Source organism: Amblyomma maculatum, chromosome 7, assembly GCF_055883805.1.
Source record: "Amblyomma maculatum isolate TAMU_Amacu chromosome 7, ASM5588380v1, whole genome shotgun sequence".
Classification (NCBI taxonomy): domain Eukaryota; kingdom Metazoa; phylum Arthropoda; class Arachnida; order Ixodida; family Ixodidae; genus Amblyomma; species Amblyomma maculatum.
Window position 1 is genome coordinate 53767974 of NC_139350.1, and position 18054 is coordinate 53786027.

At 42.0% G+C, this 18054-nt stretch overlaps 1 long non-coding RNA gene across 3 annotated transcripts in view; it reads right to left on the reverse strand.

Annotated features, from left to right (window-relative positions):
* LOC146183222 (uncharacterized) overlaps positions 1 to 16814 on the reverse strand; it is a 71665-nt gene extending 54851 nt beyond the window's left edge. The window contains exons 1-2 of one of the 3 annotated variants that reach the window (XR_014708480.1): positions 13692 to 13794; positions 1690 to 1731 (exon numbers count right to left, since the gene is read on the reverse strand). This is a non-coding gene — a long non-coding RNA (uncharacterized LOC146183222). Of the gene's footprint in view, positions 1 to 1689; positions 1732 to 13691; positions 13797 to 16726 lie in introns of those variants that run through there. The other 2 variants (XR_014708481.1, XR_014708482.1) reach the window with 2 other exon arrangements.
* Between the last annotated feature and the right edge of the window lie 1240 nt (positions 16815 to 18054).

Consider the following 18054-nt stretch of genomic DNA (forward strand, 5'->3'; position numbering starts at 1 on the left):
AAAGGTAGATGGAGAATACCTCAGTAATCTGCGATTTGCTGATGATATTGCCTTGCTAAGCAACTCGGGGGATGAACTGCAAATAATGATGGATGACCTAGACAGGAAAAGTAGAAAGGTAGGCTTGAAAATCAATATGCAGAAGACTAAGGTAATGTTCAACAGCCTCGGGAAGGAACAGCGGTTTACATTAGGTAGCGAAATACTGGAAGTAGTAGGCGAATATGTCTTCTTAGGACAGGTGGTAACCGCAGATCCGGACCATGAAAAGGAAATAACAAGAAGAATAAGATTGGGATGGAGCGTATTTGCAAGCACTCGCAGATTATGACTAGCAGCTTACCGGTATCGCTCAAGAGGAAAGTATACAACGGTTGCATCTTGCCTGTACTCATCTACGGGGCTGAAACGTGGAGGCTAACCAAGAGAGTTCTGCTTAAGTTGAGGACAACCCAGAGGGCTATGGAACGAAAAATGGTAGGGGTAACATTAAGATATAGAAAGCGTGCAGAGTGGGTCAGAGAAATAACTCAAGTTACCGACATTCTAGTGGAAATTAAGAAAAAGAAATGGACATGGGCAGGACATGTAGTGCGAAGAGAGGATAACCGATGGTCGCTGAGGGCAACAAACTGGATTCCAAGGGAAGGAAAGCGTAGCAGGGGGCGGCAGAATGTTAGGTGGGCGGATGAGATTAAGAAGTTCGCAGGGGTCAAGTGGATGCAGCTAGCACAGAACCGGGTTAAGTGGAGAAATATGGGAGAGGCCTTCGCCCTGCAGTGGGTATAATCAGGCTGATGATGATGATGATGATACCTACAGTTTCTTTGCCTATCTTCCTTGCCTATCTTGACTCTTGATGATGAGCATGGCATTTTTTTTTTCGTTTTGAGGTTGTAGCCCTTCTTCTTTTTCCTCCCTGCGAATCTGTCGCTCAGTTTATTCACACGCTTACGCTTTGAATAAATGCATTTGTTAGTCGGAGCTCGTGCTGTCTACTTCCTTGTCCAGTCTTTTGCGTTGTTTTCTTCTACCATACTCTACGAAACGCTTACATGCACCTTAGCTGAAGCACGTGAATACACGAAACAGGAACAGTGATGTGCAGCATAAATAACCCTTCTCAGGCACAAACACGTTTTCCGGTAGGCCCTTGCGCGGGCTGTGCATAGGCCGCTGGGGGCTGCGTTGAATGCATGCTTGTCCCTGAGCTTTTAACCTGCGCTAGTTTTTGCTTTTTACGCCCCTTTTAGATGATAAGCTGCGCTTGTAACGTTCGGAAATACAGAGTCCACGTACTGGAAGGTCACACAGAAAGAGGAAGCTGGGACTGCAGAAACGTTCGAATCACGCCGTGGCAAGAGTTTCGGTGTTCGTTGTTAGGTACAGATATCAGTGAGGAAACGCTGACCTCGTTCCACAGGTCAAGTGCCAATCTTCTTTGACGTATATGCTTGCAGAGCTCGAGCCAGAGCTTTCGCCTGTTGGCGCAATGAATACATCGCACATTAGAAGCGCACTCTCAGCTCAAGAACGCGCGGGGCATAATGATCAAAGTACTACTGCCGGCGGATCAGTAATTATATATCTGCGCCCAATTACTTCTATTGCTGTTTCCTCTACAAAGTTATTGGCTGTTTTAATTGAGATAGCAAACGTTTTGAGTGAGATCTAGTTTGCCGTACTCACCTTTCGTTGCCTGACGTACGTGCAGCTTTTATACTTGTACAGCTGCCAAAAACAGAAGCATAACGGACGGTTTCTCTAGCGATCACAAATAAACACAAGCACATAGCTGGCCGTACTCTATATACAATTCAGATTTGAGCGGGCGGAGCGGCCAGCGTATGGCGAAAAGGTGTTTCTCTTGAACCAGCTGGTTCAAGAGAAACACCTTTTCGCTAGAGCATGCATGTGCCTGATTCCTCATGCCAATCAAAGTTGGCACCGTTTCGTGTGGCTATGAAAGAGAACAGTACATTAGAAAAATTAAATTAATAAATTGTCGTGGCACCTTACGACGCAAGCGAATAAACTGGCGGTTACGATGTTTCGAGGCGGAGCGGATTAACAGAAGATCGATGCTGCACGCTTTCGACATTTCGCCGGAGGTTAGCCGTACTTGTTTAAAATCTTAGGCTATTTCCGGTTCTTAATGATGTGCATGATACATGACGAGCCTTTCCACGCTCACCCAGGTCCAGAAAGAAGCGCGAGTTGACGTAGAAAGCCTGCAAGATACGCGCTGCAGTGTAGACAGATCTGCCGTTGTACTACCCAGTCTCGATTTCTTTGCCGCCATGAGGCGGCGCCACCATATTAAAAAAAATTCAGCGCAAGGCTGCCATTGCTGCGTCACTGTGGGCTGCTGGCGAGGGATCGGCAGACTGTATGGTGGTGCTCAGTATTGCAAGGTACGCAAGACAACGACTCCTACGGAGCTCTAGTTTTAGCCGCTCGCTGTGCTGTGCCTGGGATCGTCACACGGCTCCTCCATCACAACGTCACACGGGTAACGTAATCAAGGAAAGCTTCTGGCAGGTTTTACAGGCCAGGTTCACACAGCCAACGGAAACCGACGCTGGCGACACGACACATCGTCCAACGTAAAAAGAAATATTGATTTCCTCTTTCTTCCTTTTTCCTCTGTCGTCTTGAAACGTCTTTACCTCTGTAACAATATTCTGTTTCGCCTGGGGCGTCTGTTTTACATGCACCAAGAAAGCGCGTGCCGTTGCTATACCAGATGCATTTTATACTGACCAGAAAATTTAGTTCCCCATTCGCCAATGACGGTTCAACACCGCGTAGGTAATCCGAATGGCTGTGCCCACAAACTCTGTAACAATGTAGTATGTGATACCAAAACACTGCCTAAATCGAAGTTTTTTTGGTTCAGTGATTATCAAATTCAGATATCCTCTCTCTGTCTCTTTTTTAAAACAAGAGGAATGCATGTGTGGTTGGAATAATGTGAGCTGTCATGAAAGCCATCAGTGAAGAACTTTATATTCGGAACAACATATTTAAACTGATATTTTACACATAAAAACAGCTACTCGCTAACCGTAGCCATAGTTTCAGCTTCGGGTACTTAAATAAAGCTGTGTCATGTCTGGAGAGAAGTGCAAGATGTTCACACTGTAGCCTTTTGTGCTACGCAAAATTCGCATAGCTTCACTCCGCGCTTGGATCTGGAGAAGTTTTGCGTACTCCACACGTTGCACATGGCTTCGTCCACGTAGTAGCAAGCTACAGTGGCTCCGCGGTCCTGCAGCTAGGGCGTATCTTCGGCGGTGGCGCTTCACATCACAAATGTCTTCACTGGCCTTGGTGTGGCAAGTTTGTGAGTGTAGCCATGTATGCCTGTCGAGACGCACCCGCAGTGAATTTCTTTTGAATTTGAATTTCTGGAAAATTATCTACTAGGCAACTCCCGATCTTTTAAGAAGGCTTGCTATCAGCAATAATGCACAATGCACTCTTGGTGGTCGGAGAAACTTCGAGACAGAGATACAGCGCTTCTTCGCTTTTTTGTCAGTGGCTGCAATCTACCGATAAGTATTTAACGCCAAGTTCGGCAGCAAGCTGCCTAAGGTCTCCACCGCGCCTAGGCATATCAGTGATGCTTTCCCAGTCTGATGTGGACGCATCCTGATAAGCTTGCTTGATCTCACCAGGTAATTTATTTGGTCGCTACTGTCTGATAAACCAGGTAAACACCGCGCTACTGTCCGCTTTTATATAAAAAAATGATTGCCTAATTTAGATACCAATGTACACATAATTTGTTATATTAAGATGATCATTTCAGTTAAATTCATTTGTTTTCACAATCTTATCCACGTTTTGCCCTAGCAGGAACCAGTCGGCGCTGGAGTCTCTCCCGATCCCGTCGCCAGAGGTGTTATTTTGCACGCTTAGTCTTTCGCATTTTGTGTGCCGGAGCGGGAACGACGAGAAAATAAATTAACCTGAGAAGTCGCTTTGTTGACTCTTTATTTGTTAACTCATTGTAGCTTTAATGTCTATAAGTATCCAAACACCTCTATTTCCAAAGCCGATTTTACGCGTCATCTGGCTGCCTGAAGCAGAATATAGGCTATCCATGTCATGGAGGGGCGATCATGGTCTGGAAAAACGTGCCACTTCAAACATATGTTTACTGTGAGCACGCAACAGTTTGTTCCAGCATGCATCTGCAAATATCCCCATTTTCGAGCACGCTTATGCGCGCCATCTGCAGGTGCAGACTGTGCGCTCACTGAGTTCCCCGTTCACGCGCAAGACAAGAAAACATGGTACGTGATGTGCGCCGATGAAAGGAATCATTCATACCATGGTTCTCAGATCAGCTGCTTTGTGTGCGACTATTGCGTTCAGCGCACTCAGTGTTGAGATCGACTGTGTACAGCTCATACAGGTGACGCTACTCACCTGCTGTTTTCGTATCAAAACCTAGTTTTGAACCATTACACTAATGCGATGGTATTATGGGAGAATGTAATATATTCCAACCCTGCAGAGGGTGTTTTGAAATATGGTTGCATCGAGCGCATACGCCAAATTCAGTATAGAAAACTGCTGGCTTTATGCACATTCGAAGCGCCTTTGATGGTGCACATTGGCGTATGGGAAGAGGTAATCTTTCCTGAAAACGAACAATTTGGAGGATAGACGGTACAAATCAAAACTAGCTTAGCAATGGACGAGTACCCAAGAAGAAACGAACAACGTGAGCGTGTCTTCTTTTATCCTCGTCCTCTGCTACACTATACAGTTTTGCTATTACCGTAGACCTAAAGGGGAGGCGAAAAAGCCCCGCTGTTGATTATGTCACGCTAGACAAATTAAGAGGCGCCTGACCTCAGAGGAATGACATAACAAGGTGGCGGTGTTGTCTTTGCGCCGTGTGTTTAGGATATCACGTCTACTTCTTCATTAATCAATGATACCGTTGAGAAATCAAAACTAAATGAATCTTACTTCTGCGCAAGCACAGTTAGATGCCCGACTGCTCTGTCGGAGTAACATGGTTCGAGCCCAACCGCCGGCTGCTGCGTTTCGATGGAGGCGAAACGAAAAGGTGTCCGTGTGCTGTGAGATGTCAGTGCACGTTGCAGAATCCCAGGTGGTCGAAATTACTCCGTAGCCCTCCACTACAGCTTCACTCTCTCTCTTTCCACTTTCACTCCCATCTTCCTCTCTTCCTTTAGATGTCTACAGAAAGAAGTGTAACAGATACTGTGCCTTTCCGTTCCTGTCCATTAATAATAATAATGATAACAATATCAAAATTAATATTAAGCAAGCACTTTTGAATACATCAGCCGCACCGAATAATTCTTCCTTCCACGAGTCGTAGAGCACAGTATGATACCAGGTGTATGCTATAGCACAAATAAATAACTATTGAATAACAGCGCTGTCGAAGGGAGCTTTTCTTTTTTATGGATGTCATTTTCGGAAGGACTTGGTACATATAAGCGCACTTACCAGAAAAGTGTCGGTAGGTGCGATTTGTTACACGTCTGTGCCTCCACGACTAAGCAGTCACTAGTTGTATTAGTACAGAATTTACGCCTTATGGGAACTATTGCAACTCCGGACCAAGCGCTCATGGAGGCGGAACATTTACAGAACCGGCAGTAGGGGACACTACACCCCTGCAGCTGAGCGCACCGTTCGGTGCCCTGTGAGAACATGAGGTGCTGATTTAGAATGCTCCAAAAGGGAACTCAAGTTCAAGTTTCGTCGCGCCGCTGGAGTCGAGCCCTTCACTCCGAGCGCAGACTAGGAGGCGAGCGGCACCTGGCATGCGCGCTCTCATAGCGGATGCATTTGTGCGAAAAGATCGAGAGTATTTGATTCAGTAGGCTTCTGTTCAATAATCCTGGTCTCCTCTGCTATTGAAGGCTGAGATGAGAGGTGAATAGGCTAATCGGTCAAAAAGTGGAAGCTGCAAATGAAATTAAAAATGAACTGTTGCTGGCCGTAAAGCATTTCGCCTGGGTTCAGAATTGACACATTGATTTATAGCGTGAATGTTTTTCCAACTCTTGGGCGAAGAGTTTAAAACCTCGGCTACTGTCCCACTGGTGCGTGAGTTTGCTTCGTAATAATTTAAATGAATGCAACCGCAGCTTCGTTTTGAAATGGGCGTAAGTTCAACCAGAATTGCAAAGGCCTCTGTTTCGAAAGGAAAGCTCACCCCTTTCATGTCATGCCTGCTAATAATAATAATAATAATAATAATAATAATAATAATAATAATAATAATAATAATAATAATAATAATAATAATAATAATAATAATAATAATAATAATAATAATAATAATAATAATAATAATAATAATAATAATAATAATAATCAATCTTTATTTAATGTGCGCAGGAACAACCATGTGGTCTTTGTGCTGCAGCACAAATAAAAAAAAAGAAACAAAAATGAAAAAGCACAAACATGTTTACACACACAGAGAGAACACAAAAAAATAAATAAATAATACATGAAATGAAACTGAGACGAAAAGTATCACGGAAAGTAAGCAAACAATGAGTAGAATCACTTATATACACAGTGAGAGAATTTTTTTAGCACACCAGGAAATAAGGAAAAAAAAAAAAAAAGAACGGTAGATAGAAGAGAAAAAAACAACAACAAATAACTGACATTGATTATAGTACTATAGAAATATACATAAAATAAACAACCATTCCAGGCGCAACAAGTGCATGGTACTTAAAACACAGGCTAGAAATACAGAATAATACAATAAAGAAGTAAAATTAAACAAGGGACAGTAAGATTCGAATATAAAGTTTAAAGTTGAAATATAAGTGAGAAACGGATAAAAAGTAGTTCACGATACAGACAGCATTGAACAGGAGAAAAAGCAAAAAGTGAAGTAAATACAGTTTAAGGCTAGAAAGTGGGAGTCATAAGTGATAAAGTACTATTTAGAATACAACGCCACGAACATCCAATGTAAATGAACAGAGCGAGTTCTGGAAGATGTCAAGGTGAGGACAAAAAGAGTTAAATAACCACTGCATCCTGTCCAGAGGGGAGTGGGAATGAAGAGGAGAAACCTGAAATGGTCTGAATTCCCTCATGCTCTTTCGCGGAACGCGCAGTAGGATGTACTCTAAGAGCTGAGGGCACATAATGTGGCCATGAAGGAGTTTGTACAGAAATATGATATCAAGTCTGATACGACGGCAGTGAAGGGAAGGAAGATTCAGTTGGGCGCTCCTGGTGGAGCAAGAGGGGGAAGTTGCGCAAGGAAAGCGATAATGAAATATCCGTAAAAATTTTTTTTGTACTCTGTCAGCCTTGTCCAAGTTCGATTTGCAAGTGCTATTCCAAACAACCGAAGCATACTCCAAGACCGGCAGGCATATGGACAGGTACAGTTTTAGGAACGGAAGTGGAGTATGGAACTCTCTCGAAAGTCTGCAAACGAATCCGAGTGTGCACATAGCCCGCTGAGCAATGCGTTTAGTGTGAGAGGAGAAGCTGAGGGTGCGGTCAAAAAGTACACCAAGGTCATTAATTTCATCAACCCTATCCAACAGCACAGAATTCACAGAATAATGGTAGAGAAAGCTATGTGTTTTACGAGTAAAGGACACAACCCTAGTTTTGGAAGAATTGAGGGTAAGCCGATTCATCGCACACCAATCAGAAAAAGCAGATATGTCCGATTGCAACAACACGCAATCTTGAAAAGAATGATTACCTTGAATATTTTTATATCATCAGCATAAAGAAGAAACGAGGAGTTCTTTATCGCCGAGGAAACATCATTAATAAAAACGGAGAAGAGAAGCGGGCCTAGTACTGAACCTTGAGGAACTCCACTCGTTGCAGGGTAAACGAAAGAAGTCTGTCCATTGACACTGACAAAGCAGAAGCGATCAAGGAGATAGTTGCGTAGGAGGGCTACGAGTGAGACTTCAACGCCAGAGAGTAGAAGTTTTTCAAGAAGTAGTGAGTGAGTAACAACGTCGAAAGCTTTGCTCATATCACAGTACACAGTGTCAACCTGACCCCTCTGAAGGACTGCTGCAGAGGCATACGTCATAAACGTGACTAGGTTGGCAGAAGTAGAGCGACCCGACATGAAGCCATGTTGATTCGGTACTATGATATGTTTGAGATGGAAGGAAAGTATGCTGTGCAAAGCTAATTCGAAAAGCTTAGAGGTTGCACATAGAAGAGAAATCGGACGAATAATAATCAATCAATCAATCAATCAATCAATCAATCAATCTTTATTTAATGTGCGCAGGAACAACCATGTGGTCTTTGTGCTGCAGCACAAATAAAAAAAAAAGAAACAAAAATGAAAAAGCACAAACATGTTTACACACACAGAGAGAACACAAAAAAAAATAAATAAATAATACATGAAATGAAACAGACGAAAAGTATCACGGAAAGTAAGCAAACAATGAGTAGCATCACTTATATACACAGTGAGAGAATTTTTTAGCACACCAGGAAATAAAAAAAAAAAAAAAAGAACGGTAGATAGAAGAGAAAAAAAAACAACAACAAATAACTGACATTGATTATAGTAATATAGAAATATACATAAAATAAACAACCCTTCAAGGCGCAACAAGTGCATGGTACTTAAAACACAGGCTAGAAATACAGAATAATACAATAAAGAAGTAAAATTGAACAAGGGGCAGTAAGATTCGAATATAAAGTTTAAAGTTGAAATATAAGTAAGAAACGGATAAAAAGTAGTTCACGATACAGACAGCATTGAACAGGAGAAAAAGCAAAAAGTGAAGTAACTACAATTTAAGGCTAGAAAGTGGGAGTTTTAAGTGATAAAGTACTATTTAGAATACAACGCTACGAACATCCAATGTAAATGAACAGAGCGAGTTTTGGAAGATGTCAAGGTGAGGACAAAAAGTGTTAAACAACCACTGCATCCTGTCTAGAGGGGAGTGGGAATGAAGAGGAGAAACCTGAAATGGTCTGAATTCCCTCATGCTCTTTCGCGGAACGCGCAGTAGGATGTACTCTAAGAGCTGAGGGCACATAATGTGGCCATGAAGGAGTTTGTACAGAAATATGATATCAAGTCTGATACGACGGCAGTGAAGGGAAGGAAGATTCAGTTGGGCGCTCCTGGTGGAGCGAGAGGGGGAAGTTGCGCAAGGAAAGCGATAATGAAATATCCGTAAAAATTTTTTTTGTACTCTGTCAACCTTGTCCAAGTTCGATTTGCAAGTGCCATTCCAAACAACCGACGCATACTCCAAGACCGGCAGGCATATGGACAGGTACAGTTTTAGGAACGGAAGTGGAGTGTGGAACTCTCTCGAAAGTCTGCAAACGAATCCGAGTGTGCGCATAGCCCGCTGAGCAATGCGGTTAGTGTGAGAGGAGAAGCTGAGGGTGCGGTCAAAAAGTACACCAAGGTCATTAATTTCATCAACCCTATCCAACAGCACAGAATTCACAGAATAATGGTAGAGAAAGCTATGTGTTTTACGAGTAAAGGACACAACCCTAGTTTTGGAAGAATTGAGGGTAAGTCGATTCATCGCACACCAATCAGAAAAAGCAGATATGTCCGATTGCAACAGCACGCAATCTTGAAAAGAATGTATTACCTTGAATATTTTTATATCATCAGCATAAAGAAGAAACGAGGAGTTCTTTATCGCCGAGGAAACATCATTAATAAAAACGGAGAAGAGAAGCGGGCCTAGTACTGAACCTTGAGGAACTCCACTCGTTGCAGGGTAAACGAAAGAAGTCTGTCCATTGACACTGACAAAGCAGAAGCGATCAAGGAGATAGTTGCGTAGGAGGGCTACGAGAGAGACTTCAACGCCAGAGAGTAGAAGTTTTTCAAGAAGTAGTGAGTGAGTAACAACGTCGAAAGCTTTGCTCATATCACAGTACACGGTGTCAACCTGACCCCTCTGAAGGACTGCTGCAGAGGCATACGTCATAAACGTGACTAGGTTGGTAGAAGTAGAGCGGCCCGACATGAAGCCATGTTGATTCGGTACTATGATATGTTTGAGATGGAAGGAAAGTACGCTGTGCAAAGCTAATTCGAAAAGCTTAGAGGTTGCACATAGAAGAGAAATCGGACGATAATTGGAAACATCAGATTTGTTTCCAGACTTGAAGACAGGAAACACGCGTGCCATTTTCCACACGCGAGGAAAGGCAGCATTTTTTAAACAGTTATTATATATGGCAGTCAGTACTGGTAAGAAGATATAACTGAAGGCTTTTATTATGGCAGCTGGAATGCCATCAGGTCCAGGAGACAAAGATGGTCTCAGACGCTTAAGACTCTCAGTTATCAACTCCTCGTCAAAGAGAATGGAATTAGATAGTGCACCAGAAGGGAGGCAAACGGAATCACAATGTGGATGTTTGTAAACGGAGGAAAAATGTTGTGCAAAACTGTCGGCAACATCCCGAATTTCCGAACCCTGAGAGTCAACTAAGCTGATACTTAAATCTGATTTAATGGAACGCTTGCGAACGTAACGCCAGAACTGACTAGGACGATTTGAGGCATTCCTCTCTAAAGACTCAAGATAGGAGTCGTAGTCCCGCTTGTATAAGCGTTTGCAAAGAGAACGCACACGGCGAAACTCATCTGCCCAATTGTGAAACCCAGGGCGTTTCGCTTTACGATGGGCCCGTTCCTTGAGCTTTAACGCCGTTATTAGTTCCCTTGAAAACCAGGAAGGGAACTTCCTACGCGTAGGAGTATGCAAAGGTATGTACCGACGCATACCATCAAGAACTATTTCTGTAAAGCGACTGACTTGTCCATCTGAATCATTAATGTCATTTAAAAGGGACCAGTCGACGGAAGAGAAGAAATTGAAAAGACCGACATAATCACCACGTGCATACGCGAAACGGGGCGAATTCCCCACCCGATCTGAATTAGTAGAAGGTGATGCAGAGAGAGCAGTAGTAACTAGAAGCGGAGGGTGAAATTTGTCACAGCGAGTCAGCGGTATGTCTGAACTCGAGACTCGAACACTTTCAAAATTCGATAGACAGATGTCAAGAATATTACCGCAACAGTTTGCAATGAAATTGTGTTGCTGCAAAGAGTTAAAGGCTATAAAATCAAGTAGAGCGTTACACTTACTTAATATGTAATGATTGTTGTGAGAAGAAATAAGTGAGTTCCAGTTGATACCAGGAGTATTAAAATCACCTAAAATAAGAAGTTTGTGTTTGCTATGACGGGTTATAACATGTTCGATTGAGAGCAGAACATCATCATAGGCTGAAGGAGGTAGATTCGGAGGAATGTAGAAAGCTGCAAGTAAAAGTTTTTCATATCGATTTAAAGTGAGCTCGAGCCACACACATTCTTCAACAGTTTCCAGATCGGAACGTCGAACACACTTCACAAAACTGTCAACTGTCAAACTGTCAACTGTCATAATAATAATAATAATAATAATAATAATAATAATAATAATAATAATAATAATAATAATAATAATAATAATAATAATAATAATAATAATAATAATAATAATAATAATAATAATAAATTGGTTCGCAGGAAAGGAAAGCCCAGTATCGGTCAGATTTTCTCTGTAGACACCCGAGCTCCACTGTATTGAAAGGGAGGTAGATGTGAGAAAAAGTATAAATTGAGAACGAGGAGGCGTAGGGGAGGGCTGCGGAGTAATTTTGACCACATGAGTTTCTTTAAAGGGAAGCTGAAACGTATTCCGCAAAAAATGAGTTATGTCGGGCATTTCTTAATTTTTTTTTGTCCGCTGAGCAAGACTATCATACTTTAAAAAGGCAGAAAGGAGCGCAAACGGCTGTTTTTACAAGAAAACGAGCACCAGCGGGACCGCCCCCCAAGCAAAAGCCGCTGTTGTCTGTAATTGGCCGGAAACATCATGACGTCTAATTTGGTATGCAAGGCCTGCGCCGGCGGTGTTGCTGCGTGCGCGTCGCTTCATGGGACATGAGAGCTCGATCTAAAATGTTATTGATTGTTCGAACAATTTAAAACACCTCTAACCCTTACCGTATGCGTTCGGGCAGCCAGCTGTTCAAAAAAAGAAAAATAACGGTGCTACGAAAGACGCTGTCGAGTACGTCGTCAGCGAAAGCAAAGTCAGCACATTTGCGCGAGTGGCGTTTTTAACAGGTGATTTCTGTTTTTCTTATCAACAGAATTGAAAAGAAATTGACACACATGATTAACAATGCCTCTTGTTTCCGACCACCGAATTTCACACAATTTGAAAACCGCTTCAGCTTTTTTTTTTTTTTAACGTGCACTGACATTGCATAAAACACGGACGCCTCTCCGCTTCGCCTTCATCCAATCGCAGCCACCCCCAGAGCGTGAACAGTGGCGCATAGGAGCGGCAAAGATAGAATGAGCGTAAGAAGGCGAAGGGGGTAGCGGAGACGCACGAACATAGGGGGCAACGGCTTGCCAGATGGTGATGTCAGACTGCCGAACGTAATAGACGGAGCATAACCGCCGAGTGGGGCATATGGAAGAGTTCATTCAACGGGGACAACAAAAGAGGGTCTCAAGGCTCGTCGTGTGACTGATTACTCCATTCGAGCTTCCGAAAGTGCATCTGCGACCCGGACATTTCAAGCAGACTTTGTTAACAATCCGTTTAGACACATGGGTAATGTGCGCGAGAGAGAGTGTCACCAAATGGACTCGGCACCGGTAAGTAATCCAATGTATGAGACTGTGTTTGGAGATCGCCAAATCGAAATACCGCATAGACAAAATTGAAACCACTGCATACTGCTTCACAGACCATCGGGAAGTGTTCTTCTCTGTCAAGCCAAATGAATGAAAGATGTGTATATCCAATTTCTCTCATTGGTAAACCTATGTGACCCCAACGAGCTCAGCCAGGAAAGCATACCTCTCGTTACGTATATCCTGGCATAGCTAGGCTAAGCCATTGCCATTTTTTTCTGCCATAGATGGCGCAATAATCAAAATGTGAAGGTCGTATGGCTGTTGAAATTTAAGATCATTAGCTTTCCTGCGGTTTTATATATTCGCTTTATTTGTCCGACTTTGTCACGTAACCACTCAGTTCATAAGGTCGAATTTCTCTAATATGATAACAGCTGTATGCTTTCGAACAAATACAATGACACTGTTTGATAAAGGCGCAGTTCGAGGGGCTCGTTTTGTTTTGACGCATGTTGATTTTGGAATGGCTTCGTACATGTAGGCGCGCTTACTAGCATTACACGTGTAGGTTCACTCGCCGAAGATTCGCGCCTCCATGACTGCGCAGTCAGGAGTTGGAATAGTACGCAGGTTACCCCCCTGCACTACTGTTCCAACTCCTGACCGAGTGGTCATGGAGGCGGAAAATTTACGGAACCGGCAAAAGGGACACTCCTTTTGTCAATGCAGCTGAGCTCGGTGTTGCACACCCAGCGAGAGCGCGACGTGCTGATGTAGTCTGCGGCAATAAGCAAAAGGAGAATGTGATATGGTTGAAAATATTCCGGTCGGTTTTCATAATTGCTGGTTTGAATATAAGCATTGTAAGGTTAACCACGTCCAAGTGCGGGTGATGCTTCGAAATTTGACCAGAATCTTTCGGAAATCAAGAACGCTGCACTTAACATCCGTGGGACATACACACGGTCAAACCTACCTTGGCGAGTGTTTCGCAATCGTTGCCGCGTCGATGCCACTACACACCGTGGAGAACCTGCTGAGATATAATACACATTCATGCTATGACATGCATCCTTATGCTGCACCTCCTTAGTCGAATGCTAATGATGGATAAGGTCAGGCACGCTAATGAATTCCTCTGACAGTACGAATGGATGGCTATTTAAAATACACTGGACTAACGACGGAAGTCGAATATGCAAATTTAGCTGTGTGCTGTTTTTTTTCTTCAAAATATCAAGCTGTTGTTTTTTTTTGCATTTCTCTTCAGCTACACTGCTACCTACATATAAAGCTGTTTTTTGCATATCTCTACTACTTCACCACCTTCACATGCAGCTCTATTTTGAATTTCTCTTCTGCTTCATCGCAAGTACACCCTAGCTGCATATGAAGCTGTTTTAGAACCACCCGTATAAATCCAATGGGATATTTGTAACTTTCTTTTAAGGAAAGGAATTCTTGTTTTATGCGTTCGTGTGGTACTTGCCTTTTTTAAAACTGTTAACTTATGGTCGCATTCAGTAGGGAAGCTGCGCCAAGGTGGCTGTGGATCAGACCCAAGGCGATATTACAAAAGCACTCCGTGGCGCCTGTAGTTCTTGACATTTTTTTTTTTTTTCAAAGTGAGATGTGGTCTGATTGCTTGGGCTGTGTCGGTAAAGTTTTCGAAATAGAAAGTTTGTGACTATTGGGTAAGAGATATGTTTCTGGAGTGAACGAATCTTAAGCATGCCTGAATATGTGAGCATAGTTGTGTTTTCTGCAAGTTGCGATTCATTGTTTTGAACGTATTTTTATGGCATAGCGGTGTCATTTGAAAGAAGCAAACTTAAGTTGTATCCTTGGTGAAGGAGATTTAGGGTAAGAGGCCCCTTTGAAAAGTTATTTTTTTTTTGTAAATCTTTTTTGGAATTATATTTTGTCAAATTACACATTCATTTCTGTATGATTTCCAAACAAAATATGCTTCTAATTGAAACCGTTCCAAAAATAAAGCCACATTTGCAACCCCCTTTGCATTTTGCTAAACCCAAACTAACACAGTTTCGCTTTCCAGATACCGAAAAATATTTGCCTCCTTTGGCGGTCTTACCTTTTTCTCCGCCATAATTTTTTAGTTTACAATCACACTAACGTTTTCTAAGCGTGTGCGTCTATTTTTGCTTTAATCCAATAACAAGAGTACTCGCAAGAGGGACGCATAATGTTTCGATCACGTGAGTTGTGTACCGTTAAGCATTCCCGCGCAAATTGAACAATCTGCAGACTACTTGCTCGATGCCTCGTGGGCTTCAACGTTTTCACTTCGTTGTTTACGCGCTTTACCCACACGGGTAAGTTTTGAGCGTACAGGAAACGATGAAATTTTGCTCGACAATTGACCAATAGCGCATCAAAATATCCTTCCGCCAGTGTACCGATGCCACAAGAAACGCGAGAAAAAATAAAAGCGAGCGAAAGGAAGTAAAGACAAAACTAAGGAGGACCTGAGTTACAAATGTGGTGCATTTTAACCCTCCTAGATATTGCTGTATGACATATGTAGCTGTAGCAAATGTTTTTTGTTGTTTTTCTCTTAATTCACTTTCTGCTATTTTACCTTGGGCGAACATTCGTAAATTTTCCCTCAAACAGATTGTTTAATGAAACTTTGAGCAATATTTTTTTGGTATATCAGGCTGTGAAACTAACTACAGAAAATAAAATTGTGTGATAAGAATTTTTGTTGCATTTTTTAAAACGCTCCTTGCTGAAAACCGCTGTTTTTGGTAAATTTGTAAATAAAAACCTACAACTGATGATATCGTAATTTTTTTAGATCATTGCGCAGCTGATGGCTTTATATACATAACTGCAAGAGGAATTTTCCCTGTGGTGAGGAACATAGGAGTTAGGACTGTTGGATGCATTAATAGTACATTTTTCGACAATAAAAATTAAAAATATTCTGTATTTCAACACTCTGATCACAATATAGAAAGGCATTAATAAGGGTCACAAATTTCCTCTTTGTATTCGATACCAAAACTTTTTTTCTAAAAACTGGCCTCATACCTTAACAGGGTTGGCTTGCTGATGCGTAATGCATCCCCAGTCCAACGATGAGCACACAACAGAGCGGCACATTTGTACATGGCGTGCCTTAGTGCAAGCTGCAGTGTCTTCGTGAAAGGACTTTCAATATTTATTTATTTATTTATTTATTTATTTATTTATTTATTTATTTATTTATTTATTTATTTATTTATTTATTTATTTATTTATTTATTTATTTATTTATTTATTTACAATACCTTACAGGCCTCCAGGGAGGTACTGTGTAAGGGGGGTACAGAAGAAATATACATACATATAATAGTGCCTAAACAAGCAGCAAAATCCGCCACAATGCACAGTGTAAATACACAAATATATTAAGCAATCATTGCAAATTTAACAACCACGCAAAAAAAAAAAAAAAAACACAACATGAACAAAATAATTAAACAAGAAAACATACATAAAAAGTACCTTGGCAGAAAAACACATGCATATCATTCAGATGGGGAAATAGAAAATAGTAACAACATAGCAACCACATGTGATAAGACGGAAATATAAATGAAAAAAAAAAATATATATTTAGAGATCGGGCGGCTTTCCTTTTTAGTGCATTTATACGAGGCAGTAAAGTGATTTTTGGTTTATTGAATGTTCAGCCTACATGTGTGTGTTCGTCTCTTACAGGTAACTCGGACTCTTTCAGGTGTAGCGTAGAATCTGCCTGTAAGGCTTGTTTGAGTGAAAGAAGGCCACTGTTTTTAATTCAGAGAACCGGAGACCTATCTGTCCATGTTGCCAGTGTGTTAATTATTAACTGTATTTGTATTTTACGGGTTGATATGTTTAAAAAATTCAAGCTCTCAGAAGATGGTCATCATAGGTTGAATATTTGGATATATAATTGACCATGGATAATTTTGCTAATAGGATTCATTTTTACCGTGAAGAGTGTCGTGCTTTGTATACCTTCCTGAGGTGCTCCATGCTCGTGTATTAACTGTTTGAATGTGTTGAGCCCAGTCGTGCACGGATTAAGCGGTCAGACAGGAAGCCTGGAAGGAAAAACTTGATGCTTTTACAGCTGGTTCAGAAGGGTGTGGTAGCATCTGACAATGAATTTCGTCTGGGCCGGATTTGGATTTAATTACCTTTTTAAAATGCATTAGATTCTTTTGTGTCTGGTAGACCATCGAAAAATTCCCGAGACTTTGTTTTGTTTTCCTTTGTTTACATTCTTTCGTATACCAGAATGATTTTGTTTTACTATTCCAGAGGACCGAGGAATGGCTAGGCTGTCTGCAATAATAATGCAATTTGTAAAAGCTTTTTTAGGCTAATACATAGTAATGTTATCACAAATCATTTTATCAAGGTTAGGTATAAGTCATTCGAGCTATGTACAGGTCCCCTGCAGTTCCAACATATTCGACGCGATTGGAGTAGTGCTAGACTTTGTTTCCTGCCCCTTGAGTCGGGACTCCTCTTTTCAGTTTCGAACAATTTTGTCCCGCTGCTCACCGACGTCGACAGTGCAAGGCTGCCTTGGCTTGTGTCAATCGCATCCTCTGAAAGCTGCAAATTCGTGTAGAACGCGTTGGTATTCTTGTGTTTGCCCCCGGCGTGTTGAGAAGGCACTGGGACCCTCATGTCCGCCCGGCCTCTTTTTCATGTGATGGCGCCGGGCTAGAGCTGCTGCCCTCGGTGACATGGGTGGCTCCAGGTTCACTGTGTGCGACCTGTACAGGCACTGTATGCTTTTGTGGTGCTGTGCCCTCTTGCGCCTCAAACGAATAGGAAGGTTTCTTTGAGGTAACACACAATTTCGCGTTTTATTCTATTACTTTGAGGGTGCAAATTTTTTTTTGTTTTCAACGAAAGGGGGGGAGGGGGGGCGTACACGTGAGTATGCAGGTTGAATGCTTTCATAGTTGATACATATGTGTGGTTTAAATTCATATTTTGCGAACTCGTGCTTGTGGGAAAATCGTTTGGCACATGTCAATAGGCCTCAGCAGTTCTGAGAGCTATGGCCATACTATTAGCACTTAGAACAGAATCATGAGTTCTGGATATTTTGTTGGAGCTAAGCTGTGTCGTATTTCTATTGATTTTGGTAGAATGACCGAATCAAATGTTAGTACGATGTACTTCGTTGAGTTCGTGATGCCGCACCCCATTTTCATCCTGTGTACGAGTACATTTGCGACGTTTTGATCCTTGAAGACTGCAGACGTTCTTTCGTTCAGTAGAAAGCACATGGACGGTGTGCAGCGAGCGTTGTGTGCTTACCCTTA